The sequence below is a fragment of the Oryzias latipes genome, chromosome 14 (genome assembly GCF_002234675.1).
Source record: "Oryzias latipes chromosome 14, ASM223467v1".
NCBI lineage: Eukaryota > Metazoa > Chordata > Actinopteri > Beloniformes > Adrianichthyidae > Oryzias > Oryzias latipes.
Window position 1 is genome coordinate 19,651,071 of NC_019872.2, and position 23,697 is coordinate 19,674,767.

At 39.0% G+C, this 23,697-nt stretch overlaps 1 protein-coding gene across 2 annotated transcripts in view; it reads right to left on the reverse strand.

Moving 5' to 3' along the window:
- LOC101166327 (dual specificity protein tyrosine phosphatase CCP1) overlaps positions 1 to 16,823 on the reverse strand; it is a 29,505-nt gene extending 12,682 nt beyond the window's left edge. Inside the window, exons 1-2 of one of the 2 annotated variants that reach the window (XM_020709020.1) lie at positions 16,580 to 16,823; positions 3,906 to 6,558 (exon numbers count right to left, since the gene is read on the reverse strand). The gene's annotated coding sequence lies outside the window, so the exon portion shown is untranslated. The remainder of the gene's footprint in view (positions 1 to 3,905; positions 6,559 to 16,579) is intronic. The other variant, XM_004076687.3, reaches the window with a different exon arrangement.
- Positions 16,824 to 23,697: the final 6,874 nt, after the last annotated feature.

Sequence of the window (23,697 nt, forward strand, 5' to 3'; positions counted from 1 at the left end):
TCTACTGTAATCTAGTGTAATTAATCAATTAACTGTAATAGACTTTGCCACAACGCAACATGGCTGATTTGTTTTGTTTGTTTTTCCTTCAAGCTATGCTAAAATTGTGGGTACCCTAGAAATTTCCCAGAAGTCTCAGCAGTATTTTTAGGGCCCTTGATTTTGGAATTGTACATTCAGAAAGCACAACAAAATGGTGAATGCACTGTATAGTGCACTATGTAGTGAGTGGTGAAGGAATTTAGCCTTTAACTGAGAATTAATTTTTCAAATTAATAATTCTTGGTCTGCTACCTGTTTTTAAAATGTTCTTGTTTTTTTCACATTAATTTTTTAGTATTGTAAATTTAATGAATGTGTGGTTCCCACTGGCCCCCACACGGAACATTCAAAAATTTTAACAGATTTTAATGCAGCCTACTTTCAACTGGTAGGAGTGTGGACAAGCTCACTCCCTATTGGCGAAAAGGGTTGCCACAAAAACGTTAACTCGGACCAACTTGGACTAATTACTGACTTACTGATGATTTCTGGTTCCAACATGGCAACATCCATAGTATGAAAAAATGGCGACTGAATTGACTTCATTTTGTCGGAGCTGGAAGTAAGTCATTTTCTTTGAGTAATGTCACACTCACTCAGTCCAGTTCTTGTATACAGTCAAATGCGTCACATAGTTCTTCTGAATATTTGCTGTAGCAAGGAGGTAAACACTCCAAAAACAAGGAGGTGCATGATGCACTGGAATGGATTTGCATCCTTTTCCTCATGCATTCAACACCTGTTAACACCACGGCCGCAGGTCAGACAGTTAAAAACTCGTCTGATTTCAAAGGAATTTGGTAAAACAAGTGTTTGCCTAGCAGACCATCATCTGACCCTGATGACCACACTGGCTCTTTCTGCATAGAGATTTGGAACTTTAGTCTAATCAATCGTCATTTTTACAAATGTATTCGTGGGAAATAACACTGTAGCATAAAGTACTACAGCAATGTGTGGCAAATATACATTTATTTATTCTAAAATAAATGTATATTTGTACTGCTGACTTTGCAGTTACCAGCAGTTACAGTTACAGTTACAGTGACAGTTACAGTGGCAATTTGTCTTTTTGTAGACTTTTCTGTTCAGAGGAGGCGTATGAGTTTCTGAAATAAAAACCCGGATATAATCCAAATTAACCAGGTGCTTTAGGGCTAATTAGAGACCAACACTTGTTCAGGCCATGGTATGAACAGAAGGTCACCACATACACAGTAACACAACTCAGCTGGAGAGGAAATCTTCACACCATGACTCAGCAGAAAGACATCACACAGGTTTAACCGTAGTATAAAAAAGTCCAAGCACTGTAATAAAACGTCTGTAATTAAATTATTTTAAAAATATAAACATGTGTCCATATTTGATCATAAAGTATAATGTTCATGTTACTTTGTTGTTGCATTAAGGGTTCACTCTGAATCATAGATGGTTTTGAGAATCCACCCTCACATGCTGGTAAATACAGTTTCTGCTTAAATGTCCTTTTACTTTAGGTTTACAGCAAAAAAGAAGTTTTGTTTGAAAGAACGCGACAGTAAGATGTTTTTGTATTTTGGGGGTTTTTAAAGAATAGTATATTGACGAAAACATTTGGTCTCAATCCTGCCAACAGAAATGTGCCTGACTTTCTGTTGAAACTGTAAAAACTTTCCATATTTCTTGAAATAATTTGGTCTTTTTTATTTCAAAGAACCCCTGTTAGATTTTGACAGTTTAAACTCAGAAAATGCCTGATTTTTCAATCTGGATTTGAGTTTATCTCAAAGGAGCTGTTACAGTCTCACTCCAATCAACTTTTGATCCGTTTTCAAAGCGTTCCCAGTGATCTTTTAATAATGATGATTCTGTTTTTAGACAAAAAACAAAAACCTGTGTTGTATTTTCCACGTCACAAATAGCTCTTTTTCAAATTACATTTTTGTGTCTCCACCTGATTTACAACGATTGGAATAAAGGTTTACCGGTACTCAGAAATACAAATTTAAGCTTAATTTACATCTATATATCTAGATATATAAATATATCTAGATATATATATCTATAGGATTATATGAGCTGATACTGTGTTTTGTAGATGAAAATTCAAATAGATTAATGAAAACCAGTCTTTCTGTATTCAAATAGAGCTAAAATTTTGAACTAATTAACCAAAACTATTTGATCCATTCCTATAGACTGTCCATTGCAAGTGCTGATTGATTATTGGGTGTGTCACAAAGAGTATTAATTTGTTTTAAACCAATTTGAAACCAGAGTTTCAGCTTTGTACCTTCTTTATTGTAGCCAAATGTGGTGTTTTCACACCCTGGCCTTTGCAAACAACAAGCTGATAGGAGCAGAGTAAACGAGGAAACGGGAATACCTCCATAGAGGGAAAGGCTACAAAAGTTTTTTTTGCAAAACTTATTTTGTCATTAAAGACCCACTCCAAAGAAGATCAAGTTTTAGTTTTAATAACATGTTCTTCTGGCATTTCTATAATGATGGAGGACTTTTATAAAGTAAAATTAATCGTAACCCTTGTGCTATCCTAGGCACTTTAACATTGGGAGTTGGGTCATCAAGACCCACTAGACAGTGCGCTGAACCTTTTTTCTTCAATTATTTGTGATCTTCACTGGTTTCCATAGATTACATGAAATCATTTTCACCTTTATCCACCTTTGTCATGGTAGGAATAACATGTCAATGTAAGGGTTGGGTCATAGGATAGCACAATGGTTAAAATCGCATGAGGAGCAGATGAATAATGGCTTGTAGTTAAGTAAAATCTACACTGGCTTCCTGCTCTGCTCCAATCTGATGCATCCACTTGTAGACGAATAGATCCATGTACGTCTTTGTTTTTTTTTGGTCTGAGGTGGCATCTGGGTCTAAATTCTACGGCTGGATAGATGGTGTGAGGGGCTGTAAGCTGGCGGGAGAGAGTGTAAACAAAGTGATGATGGGAAATGAGGACAGGCTCACTCCGCACAAACAGCCCACCCACTACTCAGGTGAATTTTTGATTATCCCCTGTTGTTCTGCAGACACTATGTCCTTGAAAACAGCACAGGTTTCTTGATTTTGGGTAAAACCAGCATACTCATAGTTAAAAGACCACTGGGAACGCACTGAATATACACGATGATAATAAAAGACAGTTGGAGTGGGACATTTTCTTTGATGCGAATGGGGACGGACTTGGTCGTGTTACAAGCCACCAAGCAGTAATTGGGGAAAACTGACCGGACCCCAGGTACTTTCATTTGAACCCAACTACAAACAGGAAGTCAGAAGGAAAAACTGGTCTAAACTCGTATGGTGGAATTTGACCAGATGGGAAACATTTGACATCAATTTCAAAATGTGTGCATCTTGTTCTGTGGCTTTATGTGATCTTTTCCTTAGTAAATCTGTGCATGTTGTTCTTTTCATTCAGTCTTACAATTGCTAATAAACAACAAAGACAAATTTCTGCAAAAAGAGACTGGCATGGTAGTCAGATTGAAACCTTTATAAATGTAAAGGTGTTTCATACTTTATCCATATCAGCCGTATTTTAAATAAGAAAAACATAACTGAAGAATTTAAGGGTACTTTTAATGGAGATTTCTTAAGCTGGAATCTTTTCTTTCAGTCTGCTGGGGTGGATTTTCCTTTAACAGGAATATTTTCAAAGCTACACTTTGAAAGTCAGTGAGGGGGAGCACAGGAAGGATCAGATAGTCATGACAACACTGGCTCATGGAAACAACAGCGGGCAGAATACAGGGATCCAGATTATAGCAGTGTAAAGCACAGACATACAGAGGAGGGAAGAACACGTCAAAACAATCTCGGGATGTCTTCAGTCCCACAACGACACGATTACCAACCCATGGAGAGAGCAAAGCACGCTCCAGCGTCCCCATGCTTAAATCCGTGCACAGATTCTGGTGATGGTGTCCTCAGCTCTCTTTTTTTTGTTCCCTTTTCCAGCCTTGCCTGTGGTGGAGGGGGTGGGGGTTACATTGACCCAGTTTAATCATGGTGGAAGTCACTATCACTCTGATCACTTTTCGCTCATACACAGAGTGGGCCACAAAAATGCAGACATTTCCACAATCCTGCAGACTGGTTAACTTTAACGTGACATTTATGCGTCAAGCAAACAAAGGAAAGCGGGCAGCATTACAGTGCATTATGGGTATAATATTCAAGCTCCTCATTTCTCCTCATTTTCCTCTGTGATGTGCATGGTCCCTATTAAAAACTATCAAAACAGTTTTTTTAATCTCACACTTGGGCAATCTAAACCTACAAAAATTATAATTCATAAACTTATTCTCTTTTTTATAAGAAAAAAACCTTTTCGAGCAGTGGTCTCCAATATTTTTCAGGCCACAGACCGGTTTAACGTCAGACAACATTTTCACAGATCGGTCTTTATGAGGCTAAAGTTGGCGTGCAATTTTTTTTAAGTGTCATGTTTCCCTTTTGAAGGTAAAGTCCATCTTCATCTTCTGTGAAAAATCATCAGCTGCTTTAAACTTTCTAGATTGCGTGTAGCAACCAATAAAATGTCATAAAGATTTTCAATCCACCCATAACAAACAAACAAAAGAAATTGAACGCCAACTTCTGCGTCGTCAAACTTTTCAGATGCGGTAGATAAATAATTTGTCTGATGTGCAATGTCACAACAGAAACACTGGGGTGACCGTGCTTTTTCCATTTCTGACCCTCAGTTATGGAATAACATTCCTGCAGAACTGCGCGTGATATCTGACCATAACAACTTTAAATGTCAATTAAAAACCCACCTTTTTAGAATCACTTTATGGCTTTGAAGTCTGTGTCATTTTATTTTACATTTTTTTAATTTGTTTCTTTGCATTCTTATTTATCTTTTATGTATTTTATTGCTGACTGCTATTAGTAATTTCATGCTGTTTTCAATTTTCAACCCATTTGGCTAATTTTAAATTTTCTCCTGAATAAACTTGAATCCACCTTTTGACCAACTTTATTATGACTTTATTAGCAACATTAACATGAGTATTCTGCATTATTATCAAAGTCTGTGGGAACAACTGTCACAATAAATCCATATGTAGAGTCAAGACTCCTGGTTTTTGTCTGTGAAATTCAGCTTTCTTTTATTTTGTAGTCAAAGGCTCTTCTTTGTTTCCTCGCTGAGTCTTTTTTGTGAAAAAAATGTTCCAAATACGTTTGTCTTTTTCTAACTTTGCTTGGTGGTTTTCATTTAGCGGTCGGTGCAGCCACTTTAAGAAAGTAATGGATGGATTTGTGACCTAGCGGCTTGACATAGGGACAGAATGAGTTGGAAAGAACCCAGTAGTTTTTCAAAATAAAACTTCTCTCAGAGTGAGATTATGAATATAATGTGGGACGTGTTTTTTCTCTGTGGCCCGGTACCAACCGTCCCACGGATCAGTACCAGTCTGGTGAACGATAGTTGGGCACCACTATTTCAGATAATAAAAATTGTATTCTCATTTAAGGTTTATAATTCACCAAAGAGAGATTCTCTGAAAATCATATGCGGAAAAAACAACAACCCTTTAATAAGTCTAATCACATGTCTGATTAGAAAATGAATTAGAATTGTGTAAATGGTTCACTGTGCTTTTAGGAAGCCACTCCAGCTGGCAGTTCTCAATGAAATCAATAAACAAATGAAAACAAACTGTGCGCCACCTGATCTGCCTGGGCACCGGCGTGTTTGCATCACACCGCTTCATGCTGCGGCGTCTGCCAAACCGCAGAGTGTCAGATGAGGACGCTCAGATGATCAAACAGTCGCCTTCTCAGTTTTATCTGACAGTTTTTCTGCCACTTTTTAACAGTACAAGATGCCAAATACCAGATCTTCTCAGAGGTGGCGGCTAAATAAAGAAAATACACAATTACAACATTTTAAAGACTCTGAACTTAAGGAAAATCATTGAAAAGTGGGAGTGGGAATTCTATTTGAATATTAAAGGATGGTCATGCCTTTTTGTGGAATAATAGAGGATAATTATAATGATTTGGGAAAACAAAATGTTGGTTTGTGCAGTGGAAGCCTGCAGAGGCGATCATAACGCCTCCTCTCTACTCACCAGCAGAGATAACAGCCTCAACAAGCTGCAGGAAAAAAAACAAAAAAAAAACACCCCACCATTTTATTCATAAACACCTGATCATAAATCATTGTTGTACACTCAACAGCAAAAGCGATTACACACAAAAACGAGGCTGAGAGAAGTCTGGTCTCCCTGCAGGAATCAGGTCCTGCTCTCTGTGAGCAGGCTGGTGTTTCTGAAAACATGTGGTTATCTTCAGCTGCGCAGAATTGATGGCGATGCCTCCGCCCGCTTTTATGCGGCTCCTTCATCAAGAGGCACCTGACAGCCGAACGCCCACGCAGCAGAGTGGACATTGCCGGAGCAGAGCCCAGGCAAGATGCTCAACCCCCTGCTGCGTCAAATTGTTCGAGGAGGGAGAATCTATTCTTCTGTTGCAGGGGGGGGGAAAGAAGCCGTCCTGCAACAGGAAGGGGTTCCCATGTGAGTGGATGGCAGGAAAATGAGTCATGAGTCACTTGTTTCCAGCGGCCGATGAGCCGGCTGTGGATCATCAGCATCTCCTCGCTTTTATATTTGTGCTCAGGTTTGAGGTTGAGTGAGAGATCTGCTCTCTTTGATCTAATTCAGACTCACATAAACAAAAAGAAGCAGCGTGTTAGGGGTTTCATTAAAATTAGCTGAAGCCTTCAGTGATCAAACGCTTCTCTGATGATGCTGCAGTTCAGGTCTAGTCTGAACAGTGATGGGGTGGTTTCAGTTCAAACGCACTCAGATTTAAAAAGAAAATGTATTTTTATGTATTTTTGATGCCTATACCAAAAAATATTTAGATTATTTTGCTGTTTTTATATTTTAGTTTACATTAACAGGAATGATAATCATTTTTTATGGAAATTTACAATCCTTTCAAGGTAGCAGAGTGTTTTTGCAACAAGGAAAATACCACAAAAACTGTTAAGAAAACAACAAAAAACCTGTGTAAGTGAAAAAGTGTTCAGATATTGACATAAAAGAAAAACCCAGTTCAGGAAAATGTGTGGTTTAGATTTTCCAGAATTAAAAAGGCTAGGATTGCAAGTTTCAAACTGAAAAAACTTGCAACTAAAAAAAACTACACTTGGCTGACCTTCACAGCTCAGGGTTACTTGTGAGGAAAACAGAAACTCAGCACAGCTTCAGGGTGAGCCTTGACACTCCTGTCACATCCCTTGGGGGGGAATGTTAATTGTGACCACGGCTGGGGTGGTGCAGATAAACGGAGACAGCAGGGAGGAATGCATTTCCTGCAGTGTACTTATAACAGCATTGAAAAAAGATGCATTAAAAATTCCTCAAATGAAATAAAAAACATAAAATAAATTGATGTTCATTGTCAAACAACAGAGGATCCAGTTTAAACAAGGATTAAATAAGTTATTTACATATCTTGCAAATCCTAATCTTGATCAATTTGTATCTAATTTGTTAACACCTTATTTTTTTTTTAAGAAACGGAACATCTTTGAAAAATCAGGAGGTCTTATTTCTATGAAAATCCCTCCACTGAAACATTGGTCGTCCTCTGGAACCTCCACCTTGCTGGTTTTACTGCTTCCTCTGTCAGGATCAGGAGAATCCAAGTCAGGATTAACTAAACAATCCTGCTCCAGGCCATCATTGGGGCAGGATCAGTTTGGAAACAACCACAGTGGAAGATCGTAAGGACCACAATATGCCACTTAAAAAAAAAGAAAGAAAAACTGCCATTGTGACATAGACACAATGGTAGACCTCTTTCTAGCCTGTGACAGACGTAGGGCTGGGCGATATGGCCTTAAAATAAAATCTCATCTCTTATAAAAAAAATTTTTATTCGATTTCCGATTTTTTTCACGCTCCCCCCCACACACACACACACACTTAGGGAAACCAATAAGAACAAACGGCAGACAACTTAAAGGAAATTTTGCTTTTATTTACGCAAGCGCAAGACAAAAGTAACACCCATTTATGGGATGAATAATAAATAAATGAACACACTCTTGGAATCAAAGTTAAGTTTAAGATTTTTCTTCTCACTCCTTTTTGGGCTTGTGTTGTTTATAAAAATTTTTTTAGTATAATTCTCTTGTTTTATATAATTGTTGTCTTGTTTTTGTCTCATTTTGTTATTCTACACTTTCACGTGTCCAAAATAAAAAGGTTACTTACTTAAAGTCCCAGCTGTGTTTTGAGTACCACTTTGTAGTCTAGACTAAAAGAAGACAGACATTCACCTTGAGAGTAGCAACATTTTCTAAAGGATTAACAATACAGCTCATATCTGGGGTCTAAGGTTTTAATTAAATCAAGAAACCCTGTCTTCTCCACAGAGAAGATGATGAAGTAGCAGGAGTCGCGGTCAACCCGCCCCGCCTCCGGACAAAAAATCCTCTGGCGGCCGCGTCGCAAATGAATACCGGTATAGGTAATAATTACAACGCAGTATTCTTTAATAACAGATAACAGTAACAACTAACTATCTAAATAATTAACTAACTATATATAAGTTGTAGAATGAGTATGTGTGTCTGGGTGCTGACTGTGTAAAGAGGACTGAGCACGTGCCATGCTAGAGCGAGTGAGAGCCTTTGACTGTGATGGGCTTTAGGCAAATGTTGCAGCATGGGGTGTCTTCCTCCACGTCTGTGGCAGCAAACCCATACCAGTTCCAAACAACAGAGGATTTTATTCCTTTCTTGGGAACAAACTTCCCACTCTCACTGGTCGCCATATTGCCACTTGCTGTTTCGTGTGTGCTATGATGTTGTTGTTTGGCGCTTGCCATACTGCCATGTGAAACTAATGCTACGGAAGCTCTGGGGTGCCAAAAATGCAACATTACACAAAAACTCGATTTAGTTATTTTTGAAATCGCCCGTAACAAAAAATTAATTCATTCAATCGATTTTGTGCCCGGGCCTAGACAGACGTCCATCGTATTTTGGCTGACAGATTGTCTGGACTTGTTTCTGAATGGTCTGAAAGAAGTTTTGCTGCTTATGCACATGGAATATTTCATCTGGAGCACCTCAAGGTTTAAATCTAGGACTCTTCTACTTTTTCTTATATCCTTCCTTTGGTGAAGATAAAGAGTCATTAATAATCTATGAAAAGTGAAAAACAGCCTCTGAGAGGAAGAGTAATAATCTTTTAAGGTATTGTTCTTACTACTGCTGGACGTGGGACATTCCGTAGATTCATAGTGGCCTATAACGATACCTATCACAGGTGCCCAGGTGGTAAAGAGCCAGTTAGCTGTTTGTGGATGCTCACATCCCCACCTGTGAGGCACTACTACGTCATTTTACCTACAGACTCATGGAGCGCCTGGACAAGTCTAAAAATGCAATTATAAAGTCTTTGACTGATCCCCGAAGAAGCTCATGCTGCTACACCTCTGCCCTGAGGAAGCACTGGACACAGAGATTATACTCTGTTTGAATGGTTGTAAATTGTAGTTCTCTTTTTGTATGTTCTGTTTGTCTGTCTTCTTTTATGGACCGCATCTCAGTCTGAAACAAATTGAATTTATTATCACTACTTCAGTAGTGTGATCCACGTTACATTCAAATGTAAGTAATGCCTTTTAGTTTTAACATGACTTTTTAAAGTTATAAAACCAATGTTGTTACAACATTTTTTTCCAACTGGCATCTTGTGAGCGACAGGTCTTAGTGGACACTTGTACAACACATAAGTGTAAGTAAGGGCGAATTAAGTGAGACATAGGCATGTTGTAGGCACTTTGTTTTGACCCCCCAAATACTGTACAAATCACAAGAGGCCCATTAGTACTGTTCACGTGATAAGTGGATATTTCTTAACAGACAGTTAGAGATGAAGAAATTACAATAACAAACTAAAATAAGAATGTAGTTTGTATGGACATTCTATGGGCGTCTATACTGGCACTGACATGATAACTACACACTCCGTGTGTGCAGCTTTGCAAGCCCTAAGGGGCCAGAACGTGCACTTTACTAACGAATAGAGTGTGGCGTAAGGGCACCGTGCGACAGCATCACCCATACGTCTAAAGTCCGATCAGCTGCAGTGCACCGTCATGTAAAAAAAGCATCTTGGCCACATTAAAGCGCTCTCCTTCACCCTGCCATGTTGCCTCATCACACTTTGTTTCTCGAAAGAATTGGTGTTTTTTTCCCCATACAAGCACCTTTCAGGCTCCTGAACCGTTTAAAAATATTGGAGAAGCTATATTAAGCAATATTGAAAATAAACAGCATTTTATTTACTCAATCATACTCTTAGATCATTGTTGGTTCAGGCACATTCAGTCTATCTTTTTTTTCTTATACTGAAAAATATTTTGTTGTGGAAATCAGACAATGTTGACTATTCCTTTTAAGAAAAAAGAAACATTTTAAGTTACCACAATAAAAGCACTCTGAATTTTCTTGGGTAAAAGCAACTTGTAAATGAACAGTTGCAGTGCTTAACATTGTGATCATTAAATAAAAGGAATTTGACCATTTTATTTCAATGATTGGCATATTAATGTTCAGGTAGAGTTTTTTCTAAGTCATACCCTTAAAAAACGAAAAGTGTTTCGGTAAAATGTAAAGATATGCAGATATTGGTTGTGCATCAGCAGACTCTTGCTGATACACACCCCTACATGTGACTATCTTGTTTTGACCTAGCATGCCCCCCCAAAATAGCAGAGATTATTGCTGCCCCAGAGGATGCATTTAAAGAGGTCAAACAAAACCGAGTGATTTAGCCAGTGACTAGCACCAAGAACTTCAGAGGATGTTTTTTTATAAACTAAACCCATTAAACATCTGGCATCTAAACGAACATCTCTAACCCCAGTACATGATAAATTTCGGACGATAATCTAAACTCTTGTTTTTTTGCTATAAATCTATTGTATCAGCTTGTTCACAAGTCTGTTTATTGGCTTCTGCTTAACGACGGAATTAAAATTCTGGTCCTGCCTTCAGGAGCCCAACCCAACAATATCAGGTTCCTCCTGATATCGCAGGTTTGATCCAGCCCAATATCCTTTCTAGCAGCGCTCATTAGATAAAAATCTGCTGATGGTCCTGAGCTTCCACAGGGAAGGAGACATCTTTTCTAGCAGGACTTTATGACAGCTGGCTGATAACACCCCCCCCCCCCCCCACTCTATGAACAGCAACAATAACTAAACATGACTTACAAGCAAGCAGGATGTTTATGCATCAACATAAAGCATCTAAGTTGATTTGAGGCAATATAAACTTGCACAGAAGGAGAACTGTTAAATCTGCCACAGACATCACACCAAGCAGACGTCAATTTCAGATGCACTTAGAGTAACTTTGACACGCCACATAAAGAAAAGGATTTGATGTTTAGCAGCATGTGCTGACCCAGGTGACTTGGTAGTTTGTGAGCTGATTTGTCAACAGCGAGGGTGCAATGAGAATTTCTTTTAGCTATAAAAAGTAACTTCTCTGTCAAAACAGACTTTTTTTCACTTGCATGTAAACCCTGGTGCGGTTTATTGATGTGAACGCATAGAGGGTATCCAGCAAAGTAAATAAAGGGAATAGAAAATTCTAGGGATGTAAAGGATATAGATGCGTATTAAAAATTTGATGTAGTTTATAAGCTATGGACATCACGGGCATGTGATGCGCTTTCAAGAATGCGCCAAGTACACATTCTTGAACATGCATGTAGCCCACAGTGTTTACACTGGACAAACGGAAGGGGCTTCTTCTTTTTCTACTATTGACTAGCGCGCGTCTGCCATGAACAGTTGGAAGAGGCTTGGGGCAAAATATCAAAGCGGTGGAAATCTCGTAAATCTTGCTCCAGACTTTTTCTTTTTCAGCTCTATTCCAATATATGAAAGACTTGGTGTCACATAATTCCAGCTAAGCTCAAAAAGCAGTTATTAATTTCTCCTTCATGATCAATTTTCAAATAGTTGACACTTCCGTGAATTCAAAAGGATGCCATCCCTATGTCACTATAAAATCCGAGTCCACGATTGGTCAAAGTTTGGCCTGGTTTAGCCCTTGCAATGTGCATCAGCTGGCCACGCGTTTTTCATGAAGAGCCTGAAAACGATTGTAGAAACTTGTCTAGCTATGAGTGAACGTTAGAGTACTGAATGCGGAAGTCTGAAACGCACCTTTAAGTACGTTCAATTTGTACATTTCATTAAAAGTGGCCAATTGAATGCACCTTTCAGAGGGCAGTATGAACGTAGCTTAAGAGTAACAGCTGTGTTGGTTGAAAGCAACAGATACAAAGGAAATTATGTTGGTAAAAAGGTAGAAAATTGATTAGGAAGTACCGGTAAATAATAAATTTCTGGCAAACTGTCAGTTTCTCTTCCTGTTGTGTTTCTACTGTCTTTATGTTTTTATGAACATGTGATGCAAACAAAAAGATGTCCAATCACAAGGTCGCTTCGATCAAGTCAGGTAAATCCCAACTGGCTGAAGGTGAACCACAGTGAGGGATGTGTTTTAAAAATATGATGACCCCTTTTTTCACAGCACTGCAAACCATACCTGAACAAATTAACGTGACACGTTGTTTTATACACAAAGAACAAAACAGTCTAACGGACCCAAAATGTCAAGTTTTCAAGCTGTTTGTAACTTAAAATAAAAAGTGGCCATAAGAAAAACAAGAGTTTCTCTGCTAAAGGGCACTTTCATTTCTGAGGGTTTCGAGCAAAAAATCAGTGTAATGTGTGTGATGGTGATTACATGATTTCAACCAATACTTTCCACTCTGAAGAGTGCAGTGTGAAACTGAAGCAAATCAAATGAAGGAGTAACTTTGTGGACCATTCTCCAATTAATCAAACTCAGTTATCTTGGTCTGAAAGCACCAATGGCAACTAGAGGTCACAGACGACCCAGGTAGGTTAAACTGCAGGGTTACACGCAGGTCTAAACCAAAGAATGTCCTTTAATATGCATGTGAAAGCACCTGAAGAAATTAGTAGTTTTTAATATTCTTTTTATTGGCAAGTCGACTATTCAAGAATTCACCACTACTAGTCTCAAAAAATAAAGTTCGTAAATTGTGCTAAATTTGGCCGTTTTCTCAATAGTTTTTAGTTTTGAAGGCAGAAACACTTGCTATTTGATGCAGTTCAAACAGAATAAAATGTTAAATGTTTTTACATTACCTTCCCATTGAAACTGAACTAAAACCATATTTTTGTCCGTCTAAGCCTTTTGTTGGAATTTGCTCTTCACCAGAACGTCTCATCAGAGCTCACACCCCAGCCTACGTCAGAATAATCACATCACACAACCTCCCCAGTCAGCAGAGAAACTTCTGCGCACACTGTCCAATCAGAGAGTGGCGCCGTTTCTGCTCCCTTTCACCCTTCAGTCAATCTGATTATGGACAAAGATGGAACGGACCACATCTGCCACTAGGAGGAAGACTGAAAAATGGACACGGTTATGATTCAGCAGAATAACCTTTTAACCACGAGCAGACCAATACTGAAAAACAACATATTTCATCTGTGAAGTTTCATCAGGAGCCTGAAACCTGAAAAACCCTAATAGGAAAGTAAGAATAGAAGGAGACCAAAGCAGCTCAGATTTGGATTTGTGCCTGGTTGAGATTTGAGCTTTCTGTTGGGTATAGATGAAAGAAACGCTGTAATCTGCTATGAATATATTTAAATGAAATCTCCTTAAAGGCACACTGACTTGATGGCTTTGAAGCTGCAGTCAGCATCACTTCAATTACTTATCTACGTTGATGTTCAGGAGCTTCGAAACCTTAGGTGTCTTAGGATTTGGTGTTGAGCTGGCCTTTGCCCCCCAGAAAAGAACCACTACAACATAAAAAGAATGACATGTTGACACAAAGCTGCTCTACTCGTAGAAGAGTCAGAAACAGGATCTGTTCATGCTAGTAGAACAACAGTGTGCTTGTGTTTCCCCTCTGGGTATTTTATTTTATTTTTTTCCGCCTGCTCATCTTTTCCCTGGATGACAACAAAGGAGTATGTGTGACAACAAGAGAGCTGGACGCCCTGCAGAGCCTCTGTCAGCATCCGAGCAGGCCTGCAGCATCAACACTTACAACAACTTAATGACTTCATCATTATTCACGGAGGGAGGGAGTTTTCAGTCTAAAAGCTCATTTTGATGCATCCATTTACTGTTGAAAACCAGTGTCGACATTCAAGATGCGTCTCACCGATCAGCATTGTTGCTCTTCCTTAAGAAAACACTGGCCGGCTCTGCTATCGGGGGACAAACTAAATGCAATTTCAACCTAAAGGTAAAGATTAGTACTTGATGGAGATTTCCTTAATCAAATGTGTTAAATCCATCAGTTGACTGTGAGGACCAAAGGGATGCAGGGCCCTATGACGTAATTGGAAAACGGTCTACCTGCATGTTTTAGTGTTTGGCCATTTCCAGAATCAATCGGTGGCGCCCGCAGCAGTGCTGCATTACTGCTTCTTGTCTGAGCTCCAGGCATAGTTGGAGTTTTCCTACAGTCTTCCAGGGATTTGAACCATTTTCTTAGCAGAGGGATTTGATGGTGACATCAGAATACTCTGCAGAAACACGTTCCTATTCATTACCCTATTTTTCTGAGTATAAGTAACATTTCTTTCTGCAACTTAAGCTATGGACACACCAGGCATGTGACGAGGGTTCAAGAACCTGCGAAACGTGGGTTCCTGAACGCACATTTAGCCCATGGTGTTCACACTGCAGGCAGGCGGCTTCTTCTTTTTCTACCATTTACTGTCGCATGTTTGCCATCTACAGTTGGTAGAGGCTTGGTATGAAATGTCAAAGTGGTAGAAATCTCATGAAACTTTCTCCAGACTTTTTTCTTTCGCCGCTCTACTCTGATAAATGAAAGACTTGGTGTCATATCATTTCAGCCGGGCACAAACCACAATTACTAGTCTCTCCTCCATGATCAATTTTCAATCTAATGGCACTTCCGTAAATTAAAGGGGACGCCATCCATACGTCACTGCCAAATCCAAGTCCCTGATTGGTCAAAGTTCAACCTGGTTTACTCTTGCAATGTGCATTCAGCGGATGAGAGTTTTGTTCGTAGAGCCCAAAAATGGTTGTAGAAACTCGCGTAGCTTTGTGTGAACTCAAGAGTACTGAGAACAGGGAAGCCTGAAACATAAATGTACGCCGGCTGGTCACTTGAACGCGGGTTGCTGAGGACGGTGTGAACATAGCTTAAGCCAGGCTTGATGGCGTTGTTTCAAAGTGACGGAGGATAAAGAATTCGACAAATTGAGTGATTTGAAGTGATATAAAGAGTTTGGTTGACATGCTAGTATGTTCTACATGGTTATCTGAATAATTGTTCCCATTTTGCGCTAATATACTAGATTCCTCCTGTGTTTCATGCAGCTAAATGAGAATCAAGGAGTTAAAGCAGTGAAGCGTACAGATATTCAGTCTATTATTGTCATCTATTCTATTATTATGACTTGCTTTTCAAGATCAAATAGCAATTTTTTGCTCCTGTATTTTGTTCATTCAATTTCTCCCAAAAGAGATACATATGATTTTTCTTCTTCTTTATCATGCATTTTTTGACTGCTGCAACTTATAGTCAGAAAACTATATGGTTCATCTGCTGATTCCCTCTAATGCGCTGCTTTTGATGAGTAAGTTTGTTTTGACAGTGAGGTCTAAGTTTATTCCACGATCCCATCCTTGACTGCACTGCGCCTGTCCGACGTTTGCTCACAGCTCGGGAGTCGGATCCCGCTCTGAACCTGCCATCAGCACTGGAAAGGACTGCCTGAGGCTTTTATGTAAGCCAACCCTATAGGCAGGTTCAGACGGAGCAGCACGGCAGAATGATGGCTCTCAACGGGGTGATCAATCCAAATGATCCAGTCCCATTAAAGACTCATATTAGCAAAATAAAATAGTGCCAGCAGGAAGTGCATGAAGCCGGCCTGTGCCTGCATCACTTGACCTCAGGGCTGCAGGGGTTGCAGTGTTTAAAACACAGTTTGAGTTGATTCTACGTCTTCACTTGTTTTGCTTTTGGTTGTTGCGTTTCAAGATGAGTAAATCAGCAAGAAATAACGTCTTTCTGCTTTGTTGTTTATGAGTCTATTCTGCAAGCCAGCCATGGAAAATCCAATAAGTCCTATTTTTAGATTCGCTAGGTGGCGCACTGCCTAAATTCTCAGATAAAGCATCTTCATAACAGTGTTAAGATTTCTGTTTAGGTTCTAAACTTTAGAACCTCAACCCATGAGGAGGATAGGGCAGACGTGCACGCCGGGATCTGCAGGCGTCCCTGCAGATCCCGGCGTGGATGCTCTGCCTTCACATGGCTGCATGTTTACCTCTGACTCTCCCACGCAGTCAGAGGCGCACGCATCCATGCGGCAGCGGCTTTGAGCAGGTCTGCTCCAACTGACCGTCACGGGCTGCGGGTGGACAAACAGAAACACTTACATCAAGGCAGGCAGTTCCGAGGCGCGTTCACCATTCCTGCGCGGACGGACTAGTGCTCGCGTGGTGACCCGAACCGACGTGTTGGTCCGGGAGTGAAGCGGCTTCCGCGTCTGCTGGTTTCGTAGAATAAAACAAAAACAAAACAAAACACTGGGAGGTTAAAGAGGAGCCGCAGCTCTCAGCGGACGGACACACAGACGGATGTCATCAGGAGCGCTGCCGTCACAAGTGTGTGTCACTCCGAGGAGGCGGGCTCTATTGTCTTCACTCCGACGATGACATCATCACAGACCAATGGCTACGTGCATGAGACGGAGGGCTCAGGCGCGAGCACGCAGCACGTGCGAGCTGGTGGGGGAGGTGGGAAAAACAATCAGCAAAACAAACATCAGAAGAAACTAAAAAATGACCCTCCACCAGGTGTTCTAATAATTCAAATAAAAATTGCCATAAAAAAATAATCTCGTGAAACAAAATTTATTGTACAATAAAAAGAGAACGAAAACGAATATTCTCTTCTTGACTACAGGATTTTTCATCCATCCACCCATCCATCCATCCATCCATCCATCCATCCATCCATCCCGGCCACTGTTGGACAGGGTGGATTGCTCCAATATTGCTCACCATGTTTGTTGCACCTGTAATGTTAAGTTGGGGTTGTGAGTGGCTGTGAATAGATGGATGACGGGAAGTAGGAGTGGGCTTTTCCTCGTCTTCAGAAACAGTTAGTAGACTGTGTTTTATTGCATAACATGAAGTACTCTCAGACTTACAGAAGTGCAGCAGAGGATTGGATGCATCTGAGTGTATTTCTCTGTTCTCTGTCAAAGCTCGTTCAGGTTTTATTTTTCATCTGCTCTCTAAGCTGACAGTAAGCTCCTTAAACCACACAATGACATTTCCGCCAAGTTTTTAACCTTTCATTTTTGAGATGTTGTTTGACAAACATTCACTGTAGAAAACTAATTTATCTCTCTTGAAGTTTGATTGACAGAAGCTGTTTTCATAAATCTTCTCAAGACAACACATCAGATATGCCGGATCTGTCTTTCTTTAAAAACTATCTGCATCCCTTTGGCTGTATTAATAATAGTAATCAAAATAAAGAAATATGAATAATTAAAATGCATTTTAACATATTCATGTTGTAGATTAATCTGTCCTTTAGGAAATTGCAACCAGTAATTTCACATGAATCAGGAGCACAAAGAAGTCTCATTGGTCCCTCTGTCAGCAAAGGAATTCATCCTCTCTGCTGTAAAATCACACGGAAGAATAAAGCTGCCAGTTCCACCATCATTTTAGTTGTTAATGCAATTTTATTCTTCACATTCACTGTAAAATTTTATAACAGCACATGTTCAGCTTAAACAGAAGTTGAACTGTCAGAATAAGCTGAAGATTGCCTGGATTTGTCTTCATTCTTGACCTTCTCTGCTCCATCTAGTGCCTCTTGAATAATATTTCCCCGGCTATGCCTGTTTTTGTATAGAAAAAAATCACTCCATTAGATTTCCTATTAAAAAAAAACTTTATTCATTAAACCTATGCCACCTAATTATATCAACTGACAAGCCCTTTGTTTTTATTTATCTTTTGCATTTTGCGAACAAAAACATGTGGCTTGAAACATGTTAAAAAATGTTCAAGCAGAAAGATGCATCAGCTGTCATCACTGGGATTACTTTGCAACAACCACATTTGTCAGTCTCAACTGTAACTTTAAAGGGTGATTTTTTTTATAGCTCCCTAAACTACAAATACATAGTTGATAGTTTCAGCCCTTAATGCCCAACCACTGATGTGAAATTTGCATCCATCCATCCATCCATCCATCCATCCATCCATCCATCCATCCATCCATCCATCCATCCATCCATCCATCCATCCATCCATCCATCCATCCATCCATCCATCAGAACCAGATGATTCTCTTTTAAGGTCACGAGGTTGCTGGAGCCAATCCATCTACTGATGGGCGATAGCAGGATACACCCTGAATAAGTCACCAGTCTGCTGCAGGGCCCTTGTGCTATCCTAGGCACTTTAACATTGGGAGTGGGGTCATCTAGACCCCACAAGACAGTGCGCTGACCCTTTTTCTTCAATGATCCTCTTCACCTGTATATCCACCTTAGTCATGGTAGGGATAACACGTCAATGCAAGGGTGGGGTCATAGGATACTCACACCTAGGGACAATTTAGAGAGCCAGGAGAAAATGCAAGGAGAACGTGCAAACTCCACACAGAAAGGTCCCAACTGGAGTTTGAATCAGGGCCTCCTCATTGTAAGGTGACTACACCACCATACAAATGATTTCATCCACATGTTTGGATTCACATTTCAAGCCTAGAGAGATTATTTTTTTAATTAAAAAAATATACTAAAAAAATGTAAATAAACTCTCAGGCTAAACTGTTAGAAGAAGTTTTATTGTTGCAAAATAGATTTCAGCTTAACTGAAAACTGGCTTTTTTTTAAATTGAAGTTCCAAGATTTCATATATTTTCAATTGTGAAACATGTGAAAGTTGGAGTCAAAACATCTTGTTTTTTCCTTGGGACTAGATGTTATTGTTCTGACAAGTGTTTTTGGTATAACTTAAAAAAATGAGTAGAGAAAAAGAAAAATGTTGCTTTTCTTGGAGTCAAGACCACAATTTTTCCAGGAAAATTACAGATTTTTAATGAAATATTTCACAAGCATAATGATTTGCAACAATTGTTCAATCATACAGAAAAAACTCTTAAAAGTGGAATATTTATCATAAGAAGACTTAAAATTTCAATATAAATTTGTCTTTTGTTTACAAGAAAAGAATGCACTTAATGATTTTCAAATTAATGGGAACAATAATTTAAGTGATGATGAAAAATAAATGTAAAAAGTTACGAAAGAAAAGTATATACTAATGAAATAAAATCAAATTATACAATTTATAATAAACATTTTTATCCACCTCCCATGCATGATGATAAAATACAACTTAGCTATAGAAAGAGTTAAATGACATTACATTTAAATGAAGAGACACATTTTGAGTAGTTTTAGGCTTTTTTTTAATCACAGCTTTTTTTTTAAAACAATCCCTAACAGTAATTTAAAGCAGAATCTTTAGAATTTTAATATTGAGGACAAAGTGAAACCTTTATTTCACAGTTTTTACCACCTGATGTCCTTCAAGCTCCACAAACTCCTGAGAGATTTTTTCCCATCTCATTTACTAAACTGTGGGTTAATCTGTGCCTCTGCTTTATTTTTTCGTTCTTATTGCTTCTTAGGGGTTGAAAGATGACCCAGCATGGGTTTGGCAACAAGAGCTAAACCCATTTAGCTTTCATTTGTTTCCGTGTATTAAGACCATGCCTCATTTCTTGCTTAATACAGCAAAACAGCAGAGCTGGAAAATATGGACGCTAACAATTAATGCAATATTTGTAAGCTTTCAGGTATAAAATGCATTTCCAAATGAGCTTTTGCAACAAAAAAAACAAAAAAAATCACGCATTTGGGGAAACTGAGATTTTAATAAACAAATCTTGTTGAATTGTTTCTATAAGGAGTTTGTTTGAAAGGCTCTGCAATAGCATTTTTTTAAAACATCATATTTAAATAGGCATGAACAGTATGCTCCATCATGGTTAGTCCTAGACCTTCATTATAAAAGCAATACATAATCTGAAAAGTATAAAAAAAAGTCTTTAACACAGAAAGTTATCACCCTCCAAACAGAAAGTTCTCACAAAAAGTAATAATCTTTCTTGCTCCACCAGGGGTTCATTCACCCAGTTAATGTGTTTGCAATTAGTATATCTTATGCCTGCAATAAAAAAGACAGTTATTAGGACATAGATGTCTCTGCAGCAGTGAATGTGATGAGATTGTTTTTATATACAAAACCATTTTCCCTTCTCTTTTATGCATTTTTCTGCTGTTTCTTCGCTTTTGCTGTGCTCAGCAACAACCAAGACGAGAGCTCAACCACACCCCTCACTGATTATGTAGTGTAAAGTACTGCTTTATTTTATTTATTTTTAGCAACAAAACATCTTTTATGAAGGTGAGCTCCAATGGATGCAATGCTCTGATACTTTACCAACCTCTTTTACTCTTTTACAAATCTTCAAATGAACCAACAACACATTTTTTGATGAATTTGATTAAATTGAGCTTTTCTGGACAAAAATTTACAGCAATATTAAACATTAAATGGAGGGGGAGGGGGATTTCAGGTTTTCTGCCCTTAATGGTTCCCTGTGTAACAGGATGAATTGCCTCAGGTGTAGCAGGGAGGATAAGTGCAGGCAGCGGCCCCATGGGACGCTTTTAAAAGGCCAAGGTGTCCACAGGCTGACATGGGCATCATTCGGCCACTGGGACCGCCCACTTCTTGGTTGGACACTTCCGGGTAGCTTTGCAGGTAATGTAGCAGTGGTAACCTGTCTACAGGACGTTGTTCGCTAGCATCATGACTCTATACTGTTGTTTTTATCTCTGGATAACTTCAGGCATTGAACTGAGCTTAATTATAACCCCTGATGTTGAGTGCTGAGTAGGTACCAAAACCTACAATACCTTTTTTTAGACTTTATTGACAAACAACATAATACAAAAACAGGGTGAATTTCTCAGGGGGAATTGAAATGTGTACAAATTGCAGAAAAAGAAAAAAAACAATATTTGATTTTGATTTGAAATGGTTTATTTCAAACAATCAAAGCAAGAATAATGCACAAAACATAACAATTAGCAGTTATAAATTCATACAAAGACGTGTCAAACTTAGGATAATTAGACATTATTTATATACATACATACATATACAATATCCTTTGGGGTTTTTCGGCCTACAATAAATGTTCGGGGGCCTGACACTGAAGATGACGTCACGCTACGGTGCCAAACTACCTAGTGTCGAGATCAGCTTTGGCTCCATATTTTCATTTCACGTTTCCTTTTGTAACCTAAAATTCTTTTCACACATAACTAATAATGGCATTTTGAATTTCAAGAAATGTGTGACATAATTGTTTGTCACATCAAATGTATATTATACTTCAATGCATTGAAGTAACGTATCTTCATACTGATAATACGCAGACAAATTGGCAATGTAAATGTATTTTTCCAAGGTGAGTAAATGAAGCACTGTATGAAAAATAATATATTTATTTATGGTGTGCAGTTTGGTGAATTAGCCTAAATGTCAGTTTCCTTTTTTTTCTTTCAGAAAAATACATGATCGTATTGATAACTTTAATCAAAGACCTCCTGTTCTAAACATTAATCAAACACCTCACAATGGAATTACAGAACCTCATCATATTAAACAGTAATCATTGCATTGTTTATGTTTCCCTTTTAAAACATGTTGAAAACATTAATACACTAAGTGCAAAAAAAGCACGGACTTTACTTTTTTGTTAAAATTTATACTTTTTATTCAAGTTTAATCAAAACAAACAAACAACCAAAAAACCAAAGCATTAACGCAATCCTAAAACAGATGCTGAAGTGTTAAACCAAATCTCTGCTTGTCTCCACAACAGGCCACAGACTGTTGTGGCAGCTCCTCAAAATCTCATGAACCTGGGCTTGAAACCTGACCAAGTGCAGGTTGCCCTGACGGTTGTAATACAGCTGCTCATCTAAAACACCAGGAAAAGAGAACATTATAGTATCTGTGTCATGACTAATAATTATACTGGTAATACATTTACCTTCAAAACAGTGGCATCTACGTGTTACAAACGTGAATTGAATAGAAGTCTCACACACATCAAGTCACAATGGTACTTACTTTTAATTGTGTAATTCTTTGATGTTCTTTGAATGGTAGCCTTTCTGCTATCAGGATTTATGAATTGAGTGTGAGGCTACAGTAAGTCCCTTGTGATATACAGTATACCGGTAGTGGGAAATTTTGATGTAAAAGTCATCCATGTTTCTCACGAAAACCGGCATTTGCGTGTAAACAATCGTACCACAATTTGTCCGGACCAATCGTTATCTTAGACGTCATTGGACCAACGTACAGCCAATCAAATAGTGTGACGTCATCATTGGTCGCAGGCCCCCGAACAGTTTTGGTTCCTACACCGTCGCGATCTCGTCCCTCCCAGGTGATGAACAGAGTCTGTCTGTTAAGTCGACGATGCAAGCCCTGCACAAGCCTTTATGCCATCCTTTATTTTGGCTAATGCTTGTCTTCAATCGCCAGGGACTTACTGACGCTCTCAGTCAGAAAGAAACAGCTGCTGCTTTACTTATCCCTTGTGCTATCTTAGATGACCCCACACTTACATTGACGTGTTATTCCTACCATGACAAAGGTGGATAAAGGTGGAAAGATTTCATGTGATCCATGGACACCAGTGAAGATCACAAATCATTGAAGAAAAAAGGTTCAGTGCACTGTCTAGTGGGTCTAGATGGCCCAACTCTCAACGTTAAAGTGCCTAGGATAGCACAAAGGTTACACTGATTTTCCTGACAACTTAAATTTCCTGTCACTGCTTGTGTGTGCCTGATCACTTAGACTACTGAAGAGGGTTCTACTGGGGTGCTCGCCAGCTGCTATAGCCAAAGGAGAGGTAAGGAGGCGTAAGGAGGACTGATTTTTGTAGCTGATCTGTATGTAATGAGTGGATGAATGTGTGTATGCGGTGAGTGAGTTTTCTTGTATTGTAGGCTTTGATTTTTTTTTATGTTGATGACCGCAGCTCGGGGAACTGATGGGAATCGCCCCTTTAGGATTGCCTTTTGCCTGTTTTCCCTTTCTTTATATATGATTCTTTTTCGTGGGAATTTTATTAATCCTTCTTTGTTTGCCCCCCTCCCTCAGGGCTGAGGACCCAGGTGTCAGTTTTGCGCTTAAGGTGGAGGCCTTCCCTGGTTTGGAGTGACGCGTCCTTGAGTTTAATGGTTACCGAGAGTGTGTGTGATCTACATCACGTAAGTGGGGTGATTTATACTTTTGTGTTCTTTGGGAGCTTCCACCTCCCTTAGCCAGTCTGGTCCTCAGCATACTGAACTTTTTTCTTCATTTTAGGTGTGAATGTTAACTGTTCATTAATAGTTAATGAACTTTTTTAGAGTTTAGCTTTAAATAAT